At 42.6% G+C, this 18,509-nt stretch overlaps 1 long non-coding RNA gene across 1 annotated transcript in view; it reads right to left on the reverse strand.

Moving 5' to 3' along the window:
- Positions 1-2,942: 2,942 nt before the first annotated feature.
- The window catches only part of LOC106034231 (uncharacterized), a 316,470-nt gene continuing 300,903 nt past the window's right edge, over positions 2,943-18,509 (reverse strand). Inside the window, exon 12 of the long non-coding RNA XR_010832305.1 lies at positions 2,943-5,778. This is a non-coding gene — a long non-coding RNA (uncharacterized lncRNA). The remainder of the gene's footprint in view (positions 5,779-18,509) is intronic.

Below are 18,509 nucleotides of genomic sequence, written 5' to 3' on the forward strand. Positions count from 1 at the left end.
CACCAGCTGTTTCCTACCACCACTGCTGGTGCCCAGGAGGGAGAAGCTCCTCAAGCCCATATGGCTGAGCAGAAATCTCCCTTCACTAGTTCACCCTGCCCTCCTAAGAACCTGCAAGCTGATGTGAAGATGGAGAGATTTTTATTTTATTTTCCAGAGCAAACTGCTGTGCAGGGCCCTTACAATGTGATCCGTAGAGAGGACATCATCAAATTAAAGAAGCTCAGTAGCCAGAAAGGCGAGGGATTCCATCTAACTGTGAGGGCAGGAGTCAGTCCTGCCTGGGATCTGAAATCCAGCTTATCACTTTGAGGGACCACTGTGAAAAACAAAGAGTCAGTCACTTCTCACACTAAGTATTGCTTTGCATATACATATGCATACATGCACATGTATACATACACATTTAAAATATATATGTGTGAATATATATAGATGTATGTGTATATATATGCCTATGTATATAAATGTGTTTATATATATATATACACGTATTTACATACACATATGAGTTTTTATATATGTATACATATCTTTTTATAAAACACACACACAAACATGTATATTTATATGTATATGCCCCTCAAGAGACAGCTCTTTGCAGACATGGGGGATGTGCTCGAAGGAGCCCAGCTGGAGGAGAGGCAGCACTGGGAAATATTCACAACAGCACTGTGTATCTGTACCAAGGTGGTGGTTTCTAGACCTGGAGCTGTAGTCAAAATGGATTTTTTGGACCAGGATTATGTTTCAGGTCAAGTCTATCAATTTATTAATGTAAACTAACCAACAAAGGAGTTTGCTACTCTGGTAGGGAATTAATTAGATTTAAATTTCCATTGGATCTGACAGGAATCTCATAAAACATTGAAATCTATTTAAAAGACCGGTGATTGCATATTTTTGAGGCTTTATGCATTTGAGATCCAAACCTCCATGATGTTGTCTCATCTATTGTCATTCTCCATTTTATGCCAAAAACCTGTCAATGTTTGCTTATCTCAGACTAGAATTTCTGTTACTGAATGTCCATTTGGTCCTTTCATAGAGTCTAGTGCAAGAAAACATCTCTAGAGAAATACTATGAAGAGCTAACTTATGGGCTGCCAAAATGCAAAGATATAACAGGCTTGCCCTTGTCTCCAAACATAAATGAAAACTAAGTTGCAGATGTTATGATAAGGGATCCAGAAACAAGATGAAAAAGAAATGCTCAGACTCAAGAAATTTGACCAGAACACCTTCCAGCAACTTGCAGAAGAGTTTAAATTTGAAGTTCCAATATCACACTAATTTACCCAGTTTGGGCATGATGGGTGGGCATGAATCACGCAAATATATTGTTTCCCAGGGCTTTGGGGTGCTCAGCACTGCCAAAGAGCCTGATGCGGAATATGCAAAAACATCTGTGTTGTTATCGGTGTTACTTTGCAGGTTTAACAATGTTAATGCATAATTAGAAAACAATCGTCTTTCCCAGCTGGAAGTCCATCCTGCACATGTGTTTTGAAAGTGCACTTCTCATATTCATGCACTTTCACTGCTGCTTTCTCGTGAGAAGTATCAATATACCAGACTGAGCATACAAACTTACAGCATTTGTAGGCCCATAACTATAGAAACATGTCCAGGACTAGAAAGGTCTTATGTCTACTGAGAAGGTAATGGAGAGGGTTCCTATGCCTGTCAAACATGGATAGAAAGGCCAGCAACAGAACCCATCTAATAGTTAGAGTTTGATGCCTTTCTGAGTGTAGACACTGACCTTCCCTACTTGGCAAGGTTAAGACATGAACATGAGGTTGAAATCTATCCTGACTATTCAGTAAGGATAGGATTCAGCTCCAGACTGAGGTGCCTAATATAGGGGTTCAATTCCTGTCCTTAGAATAAGGTTCTAGTGCCATTTGCAATACCCGACACAAACATGATTGACAGAGATGATTGATAGAGGACTTTTGCAAGACTAGTCCCCTTCTGGAATAGTAGCTTGAAATGAGGTAGTTTGTCCAAAAACATCAACAATGGCACTAGAAGCCAATATTTAGGCAGCTGGATTTCACCCTTAGCTCAGTCTTCAATACATAAATGTAAGTGCCATAATTTGCAAGGTGAAATCCAACAAAATATCAAGTTTTGCATGAAGGGTAAGGAGTAAAAGCCAAATAAGGAAAAATCTGAATTTTCTCTAACATTAAAGTCTCAAGCATGAAATCTGGATAAAGTTTCATATTATATTCTCAAGAATACAATACACTCTTCTCTGGAAAAGAGGTGAGGAAAACAGGATTGCTGCTAAGCATCTGCACCTTATGGGAAAAAAAAATAAAAAATGTATATATATATTTCAAGGGGGAACTGCCAGAAGGCAGATTTCTCAGAGGCATACTGATAAGGTTTAAAGAGGCATTGAACTAAAAATAATCAGCATAGTTAAAAAAATATTGAACAGCTGTTTTTTACAGCTAATGTTCACCTTATACAGGCTGGAGCTATCAACATTCAGGTGAAACAGTGAAGCTGACTGCTTTTCAAAAAACTTACACTTGGGCTTTCAGGACATACTGACATTTCAGCTCCAAGCTGTCCTCTGCCTCTCCATTGCCACTCACGTGCTTCAGCAGCCTTTAAGCAGTTCATCAGCACCTGAGCCAAAGTCCCTAGGAAATCAACAGGAATTCTTCCAATGGCTTAAACAGGTCAGAACTCTCTTGTCAGTCAGGGGGCAGCTCTCCTTTCTGCAACTGTATCATTTTCTGTAAACTGGGTGTTTGAGTTTTTCCATATTTATGTTCTCATTATTTGTATTTACATTTATTTTTGTTTTTATATATAAATATATATAAATATATATAATATAAAATATATGCATTTATTATAAAATATATGTGTGCATATGTACATAAATACATAAATATACCTTCTGCTAAATAGGTGTCTTAACTTTCTTCACCTAATGGAAAGGCCTTTCCACTAAGACCAAGCTATTCATAGAATCATAGAATGATTTGGGTTGGAAGAGACCTTAAAGCCCACCTAGTTCCAGCCCCTGCCATGGGCAGGGACACCTCCCACCAGACCAGGTTGCTCCAAGCCCCTTCCAGCCTGGCCTTGAACACCTCCAGGGGCATCCACAGCTTCTCTGGCCAGCCTGTTCCAGTGCCTCATCGCCCTCATAGTAAAGAAACTAACAAATTCAGAACAAACAAATTACACCATAATAAATTCCTTTATAGTTCAGTGGAATTATGATAGCAGAGAATTACCTACCTACCCTTCACCTCATTAGCATCTTTATAGGACAGTTAACTAATGCAAGGTGTGGGCCAAATTCACTGGTAACTATTAAGGACTAGATCACCTTGAGAGCTCTGCATTTATGTCATTATAAAGCTGATAAAATTCAATGCAACTCAGAAACAAATCAAGCCCAAAATTTCCACTGATTAAAGCTGAGTTGTGCTTTACAGCCTTCTGTCAAAGTTCTAGCTGATATAATACAACATAAAATAATAAATGATTTTCTACCTCCTGCATTTATTCATCCCTGGGGACCTAGGAGAACACTGTTGTTTTTTTTGTTTGTTTTTGTTTTTGGTTTTTGGTTTTTTGTTTCTTTTTTCTCATCCCCCTAAGTCCCCAAAGCATTAATTAACTGCTTATATTTTTCTCCACCAAATAATAGATAGTGACGCACTTTGGTAACCCAGCTAGGGCATTTATCCCAGAACTAGCATCCCTTGTTATTAATACACAGCTTCATTGGGATTACAATTACTGTATTACCTTCCAAACCATTACCATTGTGTCTCAGCAGGAATTTCCCCCAGACAATTTCTTAGCTTACCCAAAATTTATTTATTTATTTGTTTATTTAGAGGATTATCACTTTTCAGTTTTGATGTAGTTTTCTGTTTTCGCTGAATGGTAGCCAGGTGCCCCCGAAGTCTGAGAATTGCCTTGCATTGTAACACCAATGTATTCCCACCCACATGCTCCAGAGATACATCCATCCAGTTCTCTGTTTGCTGATTTCTGCAGTTAATCATTTTTTTCTCTGTCTATTCAATCTGTGTTCAAGGGTCATCTAGACTTAAAAAAGATCTCACTCTCCATCTCTCTCCATCTACCTATTCACTTCTTTGCAAGAAGATTATTCTACATCTTATAAGGTATTTTAGGGCTTATTATAGGAAATTAAGTTAGATTATTTGATCTCTCTTCAGGATTTAGGAGGAGGTGAATCCGTAATTTAACTGCTCAAATCTGCTCCACTAGCTCACTCACTGTGTGACTTAGGCAAAATATGTACTTGCTCCAACACAAGCTGATGCAGGTAGGACTATTGTTCCAGTTTCAAGGAATAGAAAACTGGGTCCTTCACTGTTATGGATCTGTGAGTGTGCTTGATTCATGGAAATAGTCTCACTGATTTTTATTGTGCTTGAACCAATTTTCTAGGGCATTATAAAACAGAAATCCAGATTTGTGTCACCAAGATTGGTTGCAAGATTTCATGAATTAGTGTTTCTCAAATGGCCTTACAGGAACAGGTTTATAGGAAACAAATGCAAATTTAGGCAATAATGGAGAGGGGTTTTAGTGGAAAAATGTTGATTAATTTACACATAAACAATTTGTGGGAATGTGAAGCAATGTGAAGATTTTGTCAACATTTTCATGAGTAAATTATTCAAAATCTTCTACACAGTAAGAAGTGTGTCATATTTATAAGCCTAGAAAGGGATGCTCAGATATATTTTATTATGTGGCAAAAGAGTAAAGGTGAAATTGTTTACAAGCATGTGAAAGAAAACAAAAAAGGTTTGACCTTCTCAAAAACACCATGCATTTGCTTCAGGATAAATTATCAAAAACATTATTCAGGTGCTCATTTGGGAAGAAAAGGCGCTTTGCAATGCTGTGCTTTCCAAGGGGGCACAAATGCATAATTTTGTCAATTACTCTGGCAAAGTGCTTGCAGGACTTCTCTCTCACATTAAGGCATGCTGTTTGCCTCCATCTACAGCCCTGAGGTCCCTTGTGGAAGAGTTGCTAGGAAAATAGTAAGTCATATCCATGAAAAAATGCATAAGTCCCATACTTATAAACACACACACCTGATATTTATCTCTTGTTCTTCTGTCACAATAAATATCTCCAGCCCAGGCTTTGTCATGTAAAGGAGTAACAGGCTGTGGAACATTTAACTTACCACACTTCTGTAGCATAGAAGCAGTACGAAAAATACCTACATAATCTCCGTACAGTGGTTTAAAAGCCTTTCAGCATAACAGTACTGATGGAAGAGCTTTGAGGGAAGTGTGGGGACTTGGTCAGCAGGAGCAGCAGTCTTTTTCTACCCTGCCCTTGAAATAAGTGACCTAAAGTAGCAAACTGAAGCATTGCCCCCCAGCAGCCACTTAAATGTCACCCCACGTGTTTCACTGTGGGATAGCTGTGGTCTCTTCAAATGGCAGCACGACAAACAGAGGGGAGGTGCAGCAGCTTCATCATTGATTTCCACCAACATCAATAGTCCTAATTTAAAGCTCTTTTACTGTCGTCACTCTCTAAAGACCCTCCACTGTTCATGTTGCCTTCTCCGTGTAGCATTTTGCTGCAAAGATGGGGATGATTTGACCAAAAGGGGAGGGAGCAGCACTGCAACAAGGGGGAGCTTCAGGTGAGGTCCCATTTTCCAGGTGAACTTTCCACTAAGGTTTCAGAGTCCCAGAGGCAAACGTTGCCTGTCATTCAAGAGACAAAAGAGGATCTCTGTATTGGAAGAGAAATATGAAAAGTCAAATTTTCCAAGGGTATATTGAAAAAGGATTTCTTTCTCAGTTTTAAGATGAAGATCATCACACTGCTGTGGTTTTACTTTAGATAGCAATATCCCAGTGGTTATCCTTGTCCCACCGGCAATAGAAATAAAATACCTTTCATTCAAGTGACGAATGGTGTTGGTTCCTGTGCATGACAAGAAGGCTCAACATGGGGGAGGCCAGACCTACCGTGTTGTGGTAGCTCCAAGTCTTGGTATGCCTCTGGCCCAGACTGCTTGCAGTGTGCCATGCAAGGCATATGCCACCCAGCTTGCTTTTCACTTGCCAGGTGTGAGCCTGCACATTTCAAAAAGCACAGCCCTGCTCCTTCAGTCTCAGCAGCTGGCCTTTTAGCATTCAGAAGGAAACAGTATATCTGCAAGCGAAACCAGTGTCCCCTAACAGGACCACTATGTTTTCTCTCACCCCTGCTGAACTTGCAAGCGTAGCTGTCTCCATCTGGCAGGAAGGAGATTCCTGTGAAGGGGCTCCTGTTAGGAGCTGTAAGAAAAGATCTACCCACAAAATACTGTCACGGTGCACAGGAACGGGATTCATCGTGCTATAAAACCCAGGAACAGCACTGCACATTCTCAAGCGCCATCTACTGGTATTTTACCTGGGAACTGTACAAATCTACAAATATCCCTTGTTTTGTACTAAGTCATAAATAGCTAAAAGGCCTGGGTGTGGGTAACCTGGCAAGTGTTCTCTAGTTGTGTAGAATCCTCTTTGAAGGATGAGAATGGGAACAGGAAGGAAGTGATGCATCGTTTTAGCAGCGTTGTGATAGTGCATGTAGGGTAAGGCGTTTGACCTGCATTGCTTTTAACCTGGTCACCTAAAGACATCAGACATATGTGAAGGTTCAGACTGTGTTTGTCACGGTCATTCCCACTTCCCCCTGCAGCTTCTGAAATTAATGGATAATACCTATGGCAGTCTGCAATTAAGGTGAATTTTTAATTTTTTTTTAATTAATTTTTTTGTTGCTACGAGTTTCAATAAAATACACAGCCAAGTACAAAGCAGGAAGATAGAGGCTTCCCCCCTGCCTCCTGTTTTCACTGAGGCAAGGCTGCTGCTTGAACTGTCTCCAGGAAAAGCTTCAGTCAGATTTTCATTAGATGAGAGCAGAGAATTCAATCAGAACATCCAAATCCACACAGAACAAGACTTCATTCGTTTTTCTGCTTCTGGAACTGCTGGCTTCAATTTCTTTGCTCATGGAAGGAAAAGTCTTGAAATGCTACATGTGTATTCAGTAAATCAAGACCTCCTTGATTGTGTAACTAAAGCCCCAGAGCCTGCAAGGCTGTTTCCTACCAAAGCACTCTAAGCATTGGATTTCTCTGAACACAGCGGAGCAAAATACCTTTGTTGGTTCACTTTGATATTGTCTACCATTTACATCAGCAAAACTAATTAGAAGAAGGTATATTATTTAGTTTTACTAAAAACAATTTCATTTTCTTTTTATTTCTTTTCCTGATTCTCTCCCCTTCTCTCCATGTTTTAGAAAAACACTTTTTATTTTTTTCTGTTAAAACTTTGTTGAGTTTCAAGAACATTTGCTGATTATTTATTTTATTTTATTTTATTTTGTTTTGTTTTATTTTATTTTTTGCTTAGACAAGGATAATTACTTACTAGTAAAGGCATAGTGTAAAAGACATGCTCAAGATACCTTTGTCTTTTCTCAGTTCTGGAAAAGTTTCTCAAAACTATCATTACAGCTCTCTCACCTAGGGACTTTCATACCCTGAAGTAGCTAAGGACATCTACTAAAGTGTTCAGACCCTCAGTCTCTCAGAAGCCATTATGATAATACATTCCTAAATTCCAGAGACTAACTGTTTCCTGGCAGAAATCATTTTACATGGTATGCAGAGCATGTTAGTAGTGTTGACCACCATTATCAATTCGTAATGGCCCTTAGTAGGTGGGCAACATTCAATATATTTCATACACCCACAGTTCCCACACTGATAAGGAGATGAGCTTCCTCAAAAGACCACACATATTAAACACTTTCATCTCCCCTCAGTAATAATAGGCTTGGAAAATAGTTTAATATAGAAACCCCCTTCCCAGCAGTCAAAATATCTGCAGGCATTGTCTGTGCTATATGGTTTGAAGAGTACTTTTGTATATTCTCACACAGCAAGCTAAATCCTTATCAAAAGGATGGGAATAGTTTTCAAATCATATTAAAGAAACCGGGACTTAAAATAAGCTTTGGTAGTGACTGTCGCTAGATTATTTGGTACAAACACCCAAATTTTGGTGAATTTCTGTGTGTGTGTGTAGAAACCTTCCCCTTCCCAAGATGTAAAGCATTCACTGGCTGTCCTGTCTTGATATGGCTTTTAGGGGCAGCAGATTGGTTTTACATTATGCAGAGACAGCAACAATTGTAAAAGTCCTAATTTTATATTACAATACATTATAATAAATTACTATCTCAAAGGATGTTTTCATAATATGGTTGTACTATTCAGATTCAAATTGCTTGCTCTATGTTCCCTAGACCCCAGACAAAACTAACTGTCACAGCAGCCCTCAGTATCCTGGTTGTTTCCTTATATATTAATTATAACAAAAACAAACTTTTAATATTGAAAATCTACATCTTTGTTCAGTTGTATTCCTCTTTCATATTGGAGGTTATTGAGATGTTCATAAAAGAGTTGGATGAAGGTTAATTTGCTTTTCGTGTTTACTGGCTAATCCCCAAATCCAGGACATTAGAGGAAGTAAAGAGCAATTTCAGATGCAATCATTTTGCTCAGAACTCTGTGCATACTTTCTTTTATTATTATTGCTATTGTTAATGCTTTCCCCCCATGGATATGTAGAGCATAAAAGTTATTATGGTCAATGTAGAACAGCAAATACACATCTGTGCACCAAAGGTCAGATAAGATTAAAAAAGCCAGTGCTTTTGTAAAGTTTTGCTGTTCTTTGTTTTTTGTTTTTTTTTTTTTTTTTTACAAAAAAAAAAAAGGGGGGGGGGGTGGGAAACCACCATCAACAGAAAACAGTAAATAACTCTTTCTGGATCTGAAGGAAACCAGGATGAAACTGTTGAGCCTTAGAGACTTCATTTCTCAGCTTGCCTAAAAATACCAGGGATAAGCCAGGACCTTTGCAAGTCATCAGGGACTCGTGTTCTTTCTCAACTGATTACTAGGGCAAGCTTCCCCTAAAATAATCAATACACTATATTCCTAGCAGAAATTGTACCAGGAAATTGTCAAATACGCTTAAAGAATAGTCAACACCTGAGGTAAATGTCTCTGGGTTCCTCTGAGATCTGAGAGAGGCTGGCTCTAATACCGGTAATGTAGCAATTTGATGTAAAGCAAGACTGGCCCCTTTGCCTAAAACTAGACAAATTCCTTTTCGTGGAGGTTCTTAAAAACACTGAATTCTCCTCACAGAGGAGTCCACTGTCAAACAGCGTCAGCAAAGGCCTAACATCACATTGAACACTTTGTATGTGGTAGCTGCTGTTGTTTCTAATTATATCCTCTGCTTAATACATTTTTGCTACTACTAGGTCTTCTTTGGCTTTATTATTATTATTATTATTAATATTATTATTATTTAGATAAATATTTAGAGTATTAGATAAATATTTATTTTATTGATTAATATTTTATTTATCCCCAGTTGCCATTTTCATCTATACTTCTACCTAAATTTGTTTGTCTTATCCACAGCTGCCCTCATATTACAATTTATCATCCAAATTTTTGAGAATTTTAATGATATTTATTACCTACCTCCCACCAATGCAATCATCCTATGCTACCCTACTAAAATGCTGGCTACTTCGCTGCACAATGTAAATAATCTTGGGTACCTCAGGGCCAGTTACCTTTATAGCTGAACCCAATTTATGCAATGGTTTCTAACTTGTAGGCAGTTAGCAAAGCCTTTCTGAAAAAATAAGGAAAGCTTTTTGGGGGCTAGGATTTTTTTTTCTTTTTAGGTGTTTTGCTTGCTTTTTATTTATTTATTTATTTAAATATTCTGGCCTGGAAATATTGCAGTTGACACTTGGACCATTGAGCCATTCAGAGAGCTGTTTGGACTTGCTGTGTCATACCACAGTGTAGTATGTAGCACGGGCTCAAAGGTTAGCTAAAACACTGCATGCTTTTTGGCCTCTTTATATATGCTGCAAGCACAGCGATAGCCCAAGTGTCGCCATGTCTCTTGTATGACACATCTGTAACATCCTTAAAGCAGTAACTGCTCGGTGTATTGCAGCAATTCCTACCTACATACAGCATTGAGCTATCCCAAAAGCCTTGGTTTACTGGGCTGCTTGGCATCAGTCCCATGACTTTTCCAGCAGTGCAAATGGTTATGATTAGCTACACTGCTGGCTGGGGTGTGCTTGGCCTCCATGCAAAGGCTTTCTCTCCAAGTTTCACAGCTCTCAGCCATCGTACCACACAGTTAACATCATTCACCTGTCTTTTATCATAGGAAAACCTAACTCAGATTTACACGATATGCTGGCCATTCCCTAAAAGCACCTGTTGAGTAGCTGATGTCTATCAATTCTTGTCCTGACTCGTGATATTTTGTTTGTGTCCCCATACACCTGGTCAGATCCAGCCTCTGTGCTAGGTCCCATGGCAATGAGGCCCCCTTCACAACTACGAGCAATGCTCAACTATAGTTAATGAGCTAAACTTCTATTTGTCCTTATTCACTTAATCCATGCACTATCACCAGTTTTGACAATAGTCTGGATATTATTTTTTTATTTGTTTTTTAATTAGCAGCAGCTACTTAAAAGGACAGTTGCTGGATTAAAACAAACGAACAACAGCAGAAAAACAACAGAAGAGTGATTTTGAAAGTAAATGCATGGGACTGCTGTGCGATACCAAGTTAGTAGAAATGGAAAAACTTACAATGGCCTTTTAAAAAACAGCACTTTTAAAAGTTGTATAAATATACTTGCATGTGTATACATATACCAGCTAACACAATTCATCCACCCGTCAACTGGGAAGGGGGAGAATGCTCTCATCCCTGTACAACATATCCATCACCTTCATCCCAAGTGCCCACAAGCATTTTATGAACACCAATGTTGCGCAAGAGTTATTTTATCCACTGCTGAAATGAATGCAGCCACCTCTGTAGCTGAAGAAAAAAATCACCCAGGAGCACATAGTAAGTATTTGAAGGGACAGACACACACACACACACACACACACACACAAAACAACAAAAAAAAACCCAGCAGCGTCTAAATGAAAATATGGGAAGACAGGACTAGTACATGCCCTATAATGGGATTGGGTCTAGTAGCCTCATCTAGTCATCTGCATGGACGAGACATGGTGCTAAAATCTGTAGCTAGGCAGAATTTGGTGACATTCACTGAGTTCCCCAAGAACCAGTAGACAGATACTGAAATATTTCTTTATTTTTAACAAGCAGCCTTTATCAGGGTGTTGACCATAGCTCAGTTCCATTGCCACTTTTATACAACAATTTCATTCCACAGCTGAATGTTCTCAGATTTCAGGTACTGCCTTAGCTGTATTTCCAGAGATAAGTTTCAGTTGATGATGAAAATTACTTTATACTTATAATCTGAATATTATTTTTCTTAATTACTATAAATGTCATTGTAGTTAACAGACTATATTCAAATTCTCAAAATTATTTAAAAGTCTAATGCCAATTTAGATCCTTAATCCTCACTGATTTCATTGGGAATTAGAGAGTAAAATATCTTTAAGAAGCTGGGCTCTAGTTCTTGTAAGAAAATTAACATATACCCTCAAGAAAGATTATAAATTATTTGATATGAGATATTACAAAGTCAATGGCTTTGTGATGCATTATGTTTTATAAGTGGATGATTTGTTTCAATACCTTGAAAATTTTTAACGTAAAACACATTTTCTGAAGACATTATCTAATTATTCTTGGACATCTTCAGATAATGTTATGTACATACACACGCGCACAGTCACAGATATTTAAAGATATATATTATCTATCCACATATATATATATATAAACATGCTGTTAGCATTATTTTGTATTTTAAGAGAATATGAAACAAGAATGTGTCCAATTCAATATATCAGGTCTCCAACACTCTTATTTAGCTGAATATTTCTTTAGATGGAACATTTTGTTTAACATTAACTCCAGATCTGATCTAAAATTCTTGCAGGTCAAAGTAACTCAGATCATACTAAATATACACAAAACTAATTCTGTTGATTTGAAGCAGGAGACCAAAACATCTCAATTCAACATGATAGAAAAACAAACAAACAAACAAACAATATATCCCTATGAGCATCAAATAAGGCCAAGAAATAAGGCAATGCTTTTTTTCCCCTTCATTTTTTGTTCAGAAAATTTTCAATCTTTTTTTTTCTGTAAAGTGAGTGTTCTGTCTGCTTCCAATAAAAAAAGAAAGAAGAACCATGTCTCCATCTCATTCATTTCAACATTCATTACATAGATTAGTCACAGATAAGTTTCTCCATATTTTTTTCTTTGCGGAGAGAACCTTTGGGCATTAAATTGGATGCAAATGATATACAATATAAAAAATATCACATGTACATGCACAGCACTCAAAGATCATTATGCTGGCTAAAGCACAAAACTTTGTTTTGAGAGAAAAAAAAGAAACAAACAAACAAAAAAAAACATAGTTCAAAATTTTGTTAGAAGGCTTAAAAACAGACTTCCTTCCCTTTTAGAAAAATCTCTATATTTTTAATGATTTTTTTTTAATCTGAACTAATGCAATCTTCCACTTACTGAAATGCAATTTTGATTGAAGTTTTGTATTTCAAAATTCACCATTCATTTAGTTATGTTAGTATTTATAAGACATATCTCATTTTTTCAAAAGCATGCTTTTCAACTAGAAAACTATTTTATTTTTATTGAATAATGCATGTTTCATTAAGTTCAAGCAAAGAGCAGTACCACTCTGTTCCTTGCTTCCTTCTAAGAAATAACCCAGAAGGTCATTGTTTGCCTTCATCTGAGACCAGTTCAGCAAATGCATTCCTTGACAATTCCTTTAATAACTGCTGATTTTTCAGTACTTTGTCTAAACTTGTACTTACTTATTAAGTACATTTTTGTCAAAAACTAGAAAAAATACATAGCTTCTGTGCTGACTGAATTCTTTATGCGAAATAAAAGCAGAGATGTTGGAAGTATATTGCCCCAAGCTGGAGCCTAAACTAGCTGGTAAACCTGTGCTAAACTCTAAAGTTCTTCATTTGGGCAAGTCCCTGGGCGACCAGGGCCGGCAAACCGGGAGTGACACGGGGGGAGTGACGCGGCAGTTAGCGAGGCAGTGAGCGCGGGCAGGGCGGGCAGGCAGGGCGGACGCTCACACCCGCCCATAGGGACAACTCCTCCAACGGCACTCTCCCGTCAGCTGGGCGGCAATGGTCTCCACCAGGCACGGTGCTTTCTCTAGGAAGTCAGTACACACCCAGACCGACTGCCCGTCCAAACATGCGGCAGTTCAGGCCTCCGGGTGCGGGGAGTGTCTGAGCCTCTTGCTGCCATCGGCGGGAGGCAGAGAGACTGCTTGCGTGAGGTGCGAGCAGGTGGACGACCTGGTCCGCATGGTGGCGGAACTCAAGGAGGAGGTGCGGAGGTTGAGGGATATCAGGGAGTGCGAGTGGGAGATAGACTGGTGGAGTGACTCCCTGCAGGACCGGAGGGAGAGGGACCAGGGTGAGACGCCCCAAAGGGGGGTGGACCCCCTGCCCTGTCGCCATCGGGCAGAGGGAGGGGACCTGCGAGTTGAGGAGGAATGGAGACAGGTCCCTGCTCGACCTCGCAGGAGATGCCCTCCCCTTCCGGTGCCGCCTTCCCAGGTGCCCTTGAACAATAGGTTTGAGGCCCTGGAGCTTGAGAGACCGGCGGGTGAGGATGAGGTAGGAAGCCTACCCAGGAGGATGCCTGAGGTGAGGAAGCCGACTCCACGCCTCAAGACTGCCTCCACCAAGAAAGACAGAAGGGTGATCGTAGTAGGCGACTCCCTTCTCAGGGGAACAGAGGGCCCTGTTTGTCGACCTGACCCTACCCGCAGGGAAGTCTGCTGCCTCCCTGGGGCCAGGGTCAGGGATATTGCCAGGAAGCTTCCCTACCTGGTTCGCCCCTCTGACTACTACCCTCTTTATAGTCCAGGCTGGCAGTGATGATCTTGAAGAGAGAAGCCTGAAGGCTATCAAACGGGACTTTAGGGGACTGGGACGGTTAGTGGATGGAGCGGGAGTACAGGTGGTGTTTTCATCTATCCCTGCAGTAGCAGGGAGGGGTACCGAGAGGACACGGAAAGCCCACCTGATTAACACGTGGCTCAGAGGCTGGTGCCAACACAGAACTTTTGGGTTTTTTGACCATGGGGCGCTTTACTCGGCACCCGGCCTGATGGCCGCAGACGGGTCCCTGTCTCTAAGGGGAAAATGGATCCTAGCCCAGGAGCTGGCAGGGCTTGTTGAGAGGGCTTTAAACTAGGAAAGAAGGGGGATGGGGCTGAAAGAAGGCTTGTTGGAGCTGTGCCGGGGGGAACAATGGCAAAGCCGGGGAAGAAGGCAATGGCCCGACTGAAGTGCATCTACACTAATGCACGCAGCATGGGCAACAAACAGGAGGAGCTGCATGCCATCGTGCAGCAGGAAGGCTATGACTTGGTTGCCATCACGGAAATGTGGTGGGACCACTCTCATGACTGGAGTGCTGCAATGTCTGGCTATAGGCTCTTCAGAAGGGACAGGCAGCACAGAAGGGGTGGTGGTGTGGCTGTCTATATTAGAGAGTGTTTAGATGTTGAGGAACTTGAGGCTTGGAATGATAAGGTTGAGTCCCTATGGGTTAGGATCAGAGGGAAGGCCAACAAGGCAAGCATCCTGGTGGGGGTCTGTTATAGAACGCCGAACCAGGATGAGGAGACGGATGAGGAGTTCTATAGGCAACTGGCAGAAGCCGCAAAATCGTCAGCGCTTGTTCTCGTGGGGGACTTCAACTTCCCAGACATATCCTGGAAGCACAACACGGCCCAGAGAAATCAGTCTAGGAGGTTTCTGGAGAGCGTGGGAAGATAACTTCCTGACGCAGCTGGTCAGTGAACCTACCAGGGGTGGTGCCCCGCTAGACCTTCTCTTCACAAACAGAGAAGGACTGGTGGGAGATGTGGTGGTCGGAAACTGTCTTGGGCAGAGTGACCACGAAATGGTAGAGTTCTCTATTCTTGGTGAAGTCAGGAAGGGGACCAGTAAAACTGCTGTATTGGACTTCCGGAGGGCTGACTTTGAGCTGTTCAGGACGCTGGTTGGCAGAGTCCCTTGGGAGGAGGTTCTGAAGGGCAAAGGAGTCCAGGAAGGCTGGGCACTCCTCAAGAAGGAAATCTTAATGGCTCAGGAGCGGTCTGTCCCCACGTGCCCAAAGACGAGCCGACGCGGAACTAGACCGGCCTGGCTGAACTGAGAGTTGTGGCTCGAGCTTAGGAGAAAAAGGAGGGTTTATAATCTTTGGAAAAGAGGGGGGGCTACTCAGGAGGACTATAAGGATGTTGCGAGGCTGTTTAGGGACAAAATTAGAAAGGCCAAAGTTCATCTGGAGCTCAATCTGGCTACTGCCGTTAAAGATAACAAAAAACGTTTTTACAAATACATCAACGCAAAAAGGAGGACTAAGGAGAATCTCCATCCTTTACTGGATGCGGGGGGAAACTTAGTTACAAAAGATGAGGAAAAGGCTGAGGTGCTCAATGCTTTCTTTGCCTCAGTCTTTAGCGGCAAGACCAGTTGTTCTCTGGATACCTCGTACCCTGAGCTGGTGGAAGGGGATAGGGAGCAGGCTGTGGCCCTCACTATCCATGAGGAAATGGTTGGCGACCTGCTACAACACTTGGATGTACACAAGTCGATGGGGCTGGATGGGATCCACCCAAGGGTACTGAGCGAACTGGCGGAGGAGCTGGCCAAGCCGCTTTCCGTTATTTATCGGCAGTCCTGGCAATCAGGGGAGGTCCCAGTCGACTGGCGGCTAGCAAACGTGATGCTCATCTACAAGAAGGGCCGGAGGGTAGACCCGGGGAACTATAGGCCTGTTAGCTTGACCTCAGTGCCAGGGAAGCTCATGGAGCAGATTATCTTGAATGTCATCACGCAGCACTTGCAGGGCAAGCAGGCGATCAGGCCCAGTCAGCATGGGTTTATGAAAGGTAGGTCCTGCTTGACGAACCTGATCTCCTTCTATGACCAAGTGACGCGCTTGGTAGATGAGGGGAAGGCTGTGGATGTGGTCTGCCTTGACTTCAGTAAGGCTTTTGACACCGTTTCCCACAACATTCTCCTCATGAAACTGGCTGCTCGTGGCTTGGACTGGCGTACGCTTTGTTGGGTTAAGAACTGGCTGGATGGTCGGGCCCAAAGAGTTGTGGTGAATGGAGTCAAATCCAGTTGGAGGCCGGTTACTAGTGGAGTCCCCCAGGGCTCAGTGCTGGGGCCGGTCCTCTTTAATATCTTTATCGATAACCTGGATGAGGGGATCGAGTGCACCCTCAGTAAGTTTGCAGATGACACCAAGTTAGGTGCGTGTGTCGATCTGCTTGAAGGAAGGAAGGCTCTGCAGGAGGATCTGGATAGGCTGGAGCGATGGGCTGAGGCCACCTGTATGAGGTTCAACAAGGCCAAGTGCCGGGTCCTGCACCTGGGGCGTAACAACCCTAAGCAGCACTACAGGCTGGGAGATGAGTGGTTGGAAAGCTGCCTGGCAGAGAAGGCCCTGGGAGTACTGGTTGATAGGCAGCTGAATATGAGCCAGCAGTGTGCTCAGGTGGCCAAGAAGGCCAACAGCATCCTGGCTTGCATAAGAAGCAGTGTGGCCAGCAGGTCTAAGGAGGTGATTGTCCCCCTGTACTCGGCTCTGGTGAGGCCGCACCTCGAGTACTGTGTTCAGTTTTGGGCCCCTCGCTACAAGAAGGACATGGAGGTGCTCGAGAGAGTCCGGAGAAGGGCGACCAAGCTGGTGAGGGGTCTGGAGAACAAGTCTTATGAGGAGCGACTGAGGGAGCTGGGGTTGTTTAGCCTGGAGAAGAGGAGGCTCAGGGGCGACCTCATCGCTCTCTATAGGTACCTTAAAGGAGGCTGTAGAGAGGTGGGGGTTGGTCTGTTCTCCCACGTGCCTGGTGACAGGACGAGGGGAAATGGGCTAAAGTTGCACCAGGGGAGGTTTAGGTTGGATGTTAGGAAGAACTTCTTTACTGAAAGGGTTGTTAGGCATTGGAATGGACTGCCCAGGGAGGTGGTTGAGTCACCATCCCTGGAGGTCTTTAAAAGACATTTAGATGTAGCCCTTAGTGATATGGTTTAGTGTAGGACTTGTTAGTGTTAGGGCTGAGGTTGGACTAGATGATCTTGGAGGTCTCTTCCAACCTAGACGATTCTGTGATTCTGTGATTCTCCTCCAGGCTAGTTACGATAGCTCTTCAGGTCTTTCAATATCCTGTGGATGTTCAGACCAGCATGTTCTTATTGTAACATCTCCTGAGTGTGCTTCAGGTGTTGTCCAAGGTTAACCACCTACTTAGGAATGCCATCCAGAGATCTGTTCTGAGGCAGAAGAGTTATGAGTGGCAGGCAGTGTTGGAGGATATGGGCAGGCATCTAGAGCAGTGGACACCTCCAGTGCTTTGGAAATTCACCCCTGAACAGGTGCAAAATCCTAAAAAAATGGAAGAATGAAGGGCTTGAAAAAGGTGTGTCATTGCCCTAGCAATTCCAGAGAGACACAAATCACTGCAACGTGCTGGGGCTTGGCCCAGTGCAGTTGCTCACCACCCGCTGACCGATGCCCAGCCTGTCCCCGAGCAGCCGGTACCCCACAGTACTTGTCCAGCATGACGCCATACGGTACGGAATACCCCTTTGGCCAGTTGGGGTCAGCTGTCCTGCTTCTGTCCCCTCCCAGCTCCTGCTGCACGCCCAGCCTGCGCGCTGGTAGGACAGAGCGAGAAGCTGAAAAGTCCTTGGCTTAGTGTAAGCACTGCTCTGCAACCAGTCAAACAGCAGCGTGTTATCAACATTATTCTCATCCTAAATCCAAAGCACAGCACCCTACCAGCTACTAGGAGGAAAATTAGCTCTATCCTAGCCGAAACCAGGACGCACCACAGCACACGGTATGGAATATCCCTTTGGCCAGTTGGGGTCACCTGTCCTGCTTCTGTCCCCTCCCAGCTCCTCCTGCACGCCCAGCCTCCTCACTGGCAGGGCACCGTGAGAAGCTGAAACGTCCTTGACTCAGTGTAAGCACTGCTCTTCAACAATTCAAACAAGTAGAAGACATTTCTTCTCAGAAAGAGTGGTCAGGCATTGGAACGGGTTGCCCAGGGAGGTGGTGGCATCACCGTCCCTGGGGGTGTTGAGTGCTGACTGGAGTGCTGCAGTGACTGGCTATACGCTCTTCAGAAGGGCCATGCAGCAGAGAACGGGTGGTGGTGTGGCTCTCTGTATTAGAGAGTGTTTGGATGTTGTGGAACTCGAGACTGGGAATGGCAAGGTTGCGTCCCTATGGGTTAGGATCAGTGGGAAGGCCAACAAGGCAGGCATCCTGGTCGGGGTCTGTTATAGTCCGCCAGACCAGGATGAG

The sequence above is a fragment of the Anser cygnoides genome, chromosome 6, assembly GCF_040182565.1.
Source record: "Anser cygnoides isolate HZ-2024a breed goose chromosome 6, Taihu_goose_T2T_genome, whole genome shotgun sequence".
NCBI classification, from domain to species: Eukaryota; Metazoa; Chordata; class Aves; order Anseriformes; family Anatidae; genus Anser; species Anser cygnoides.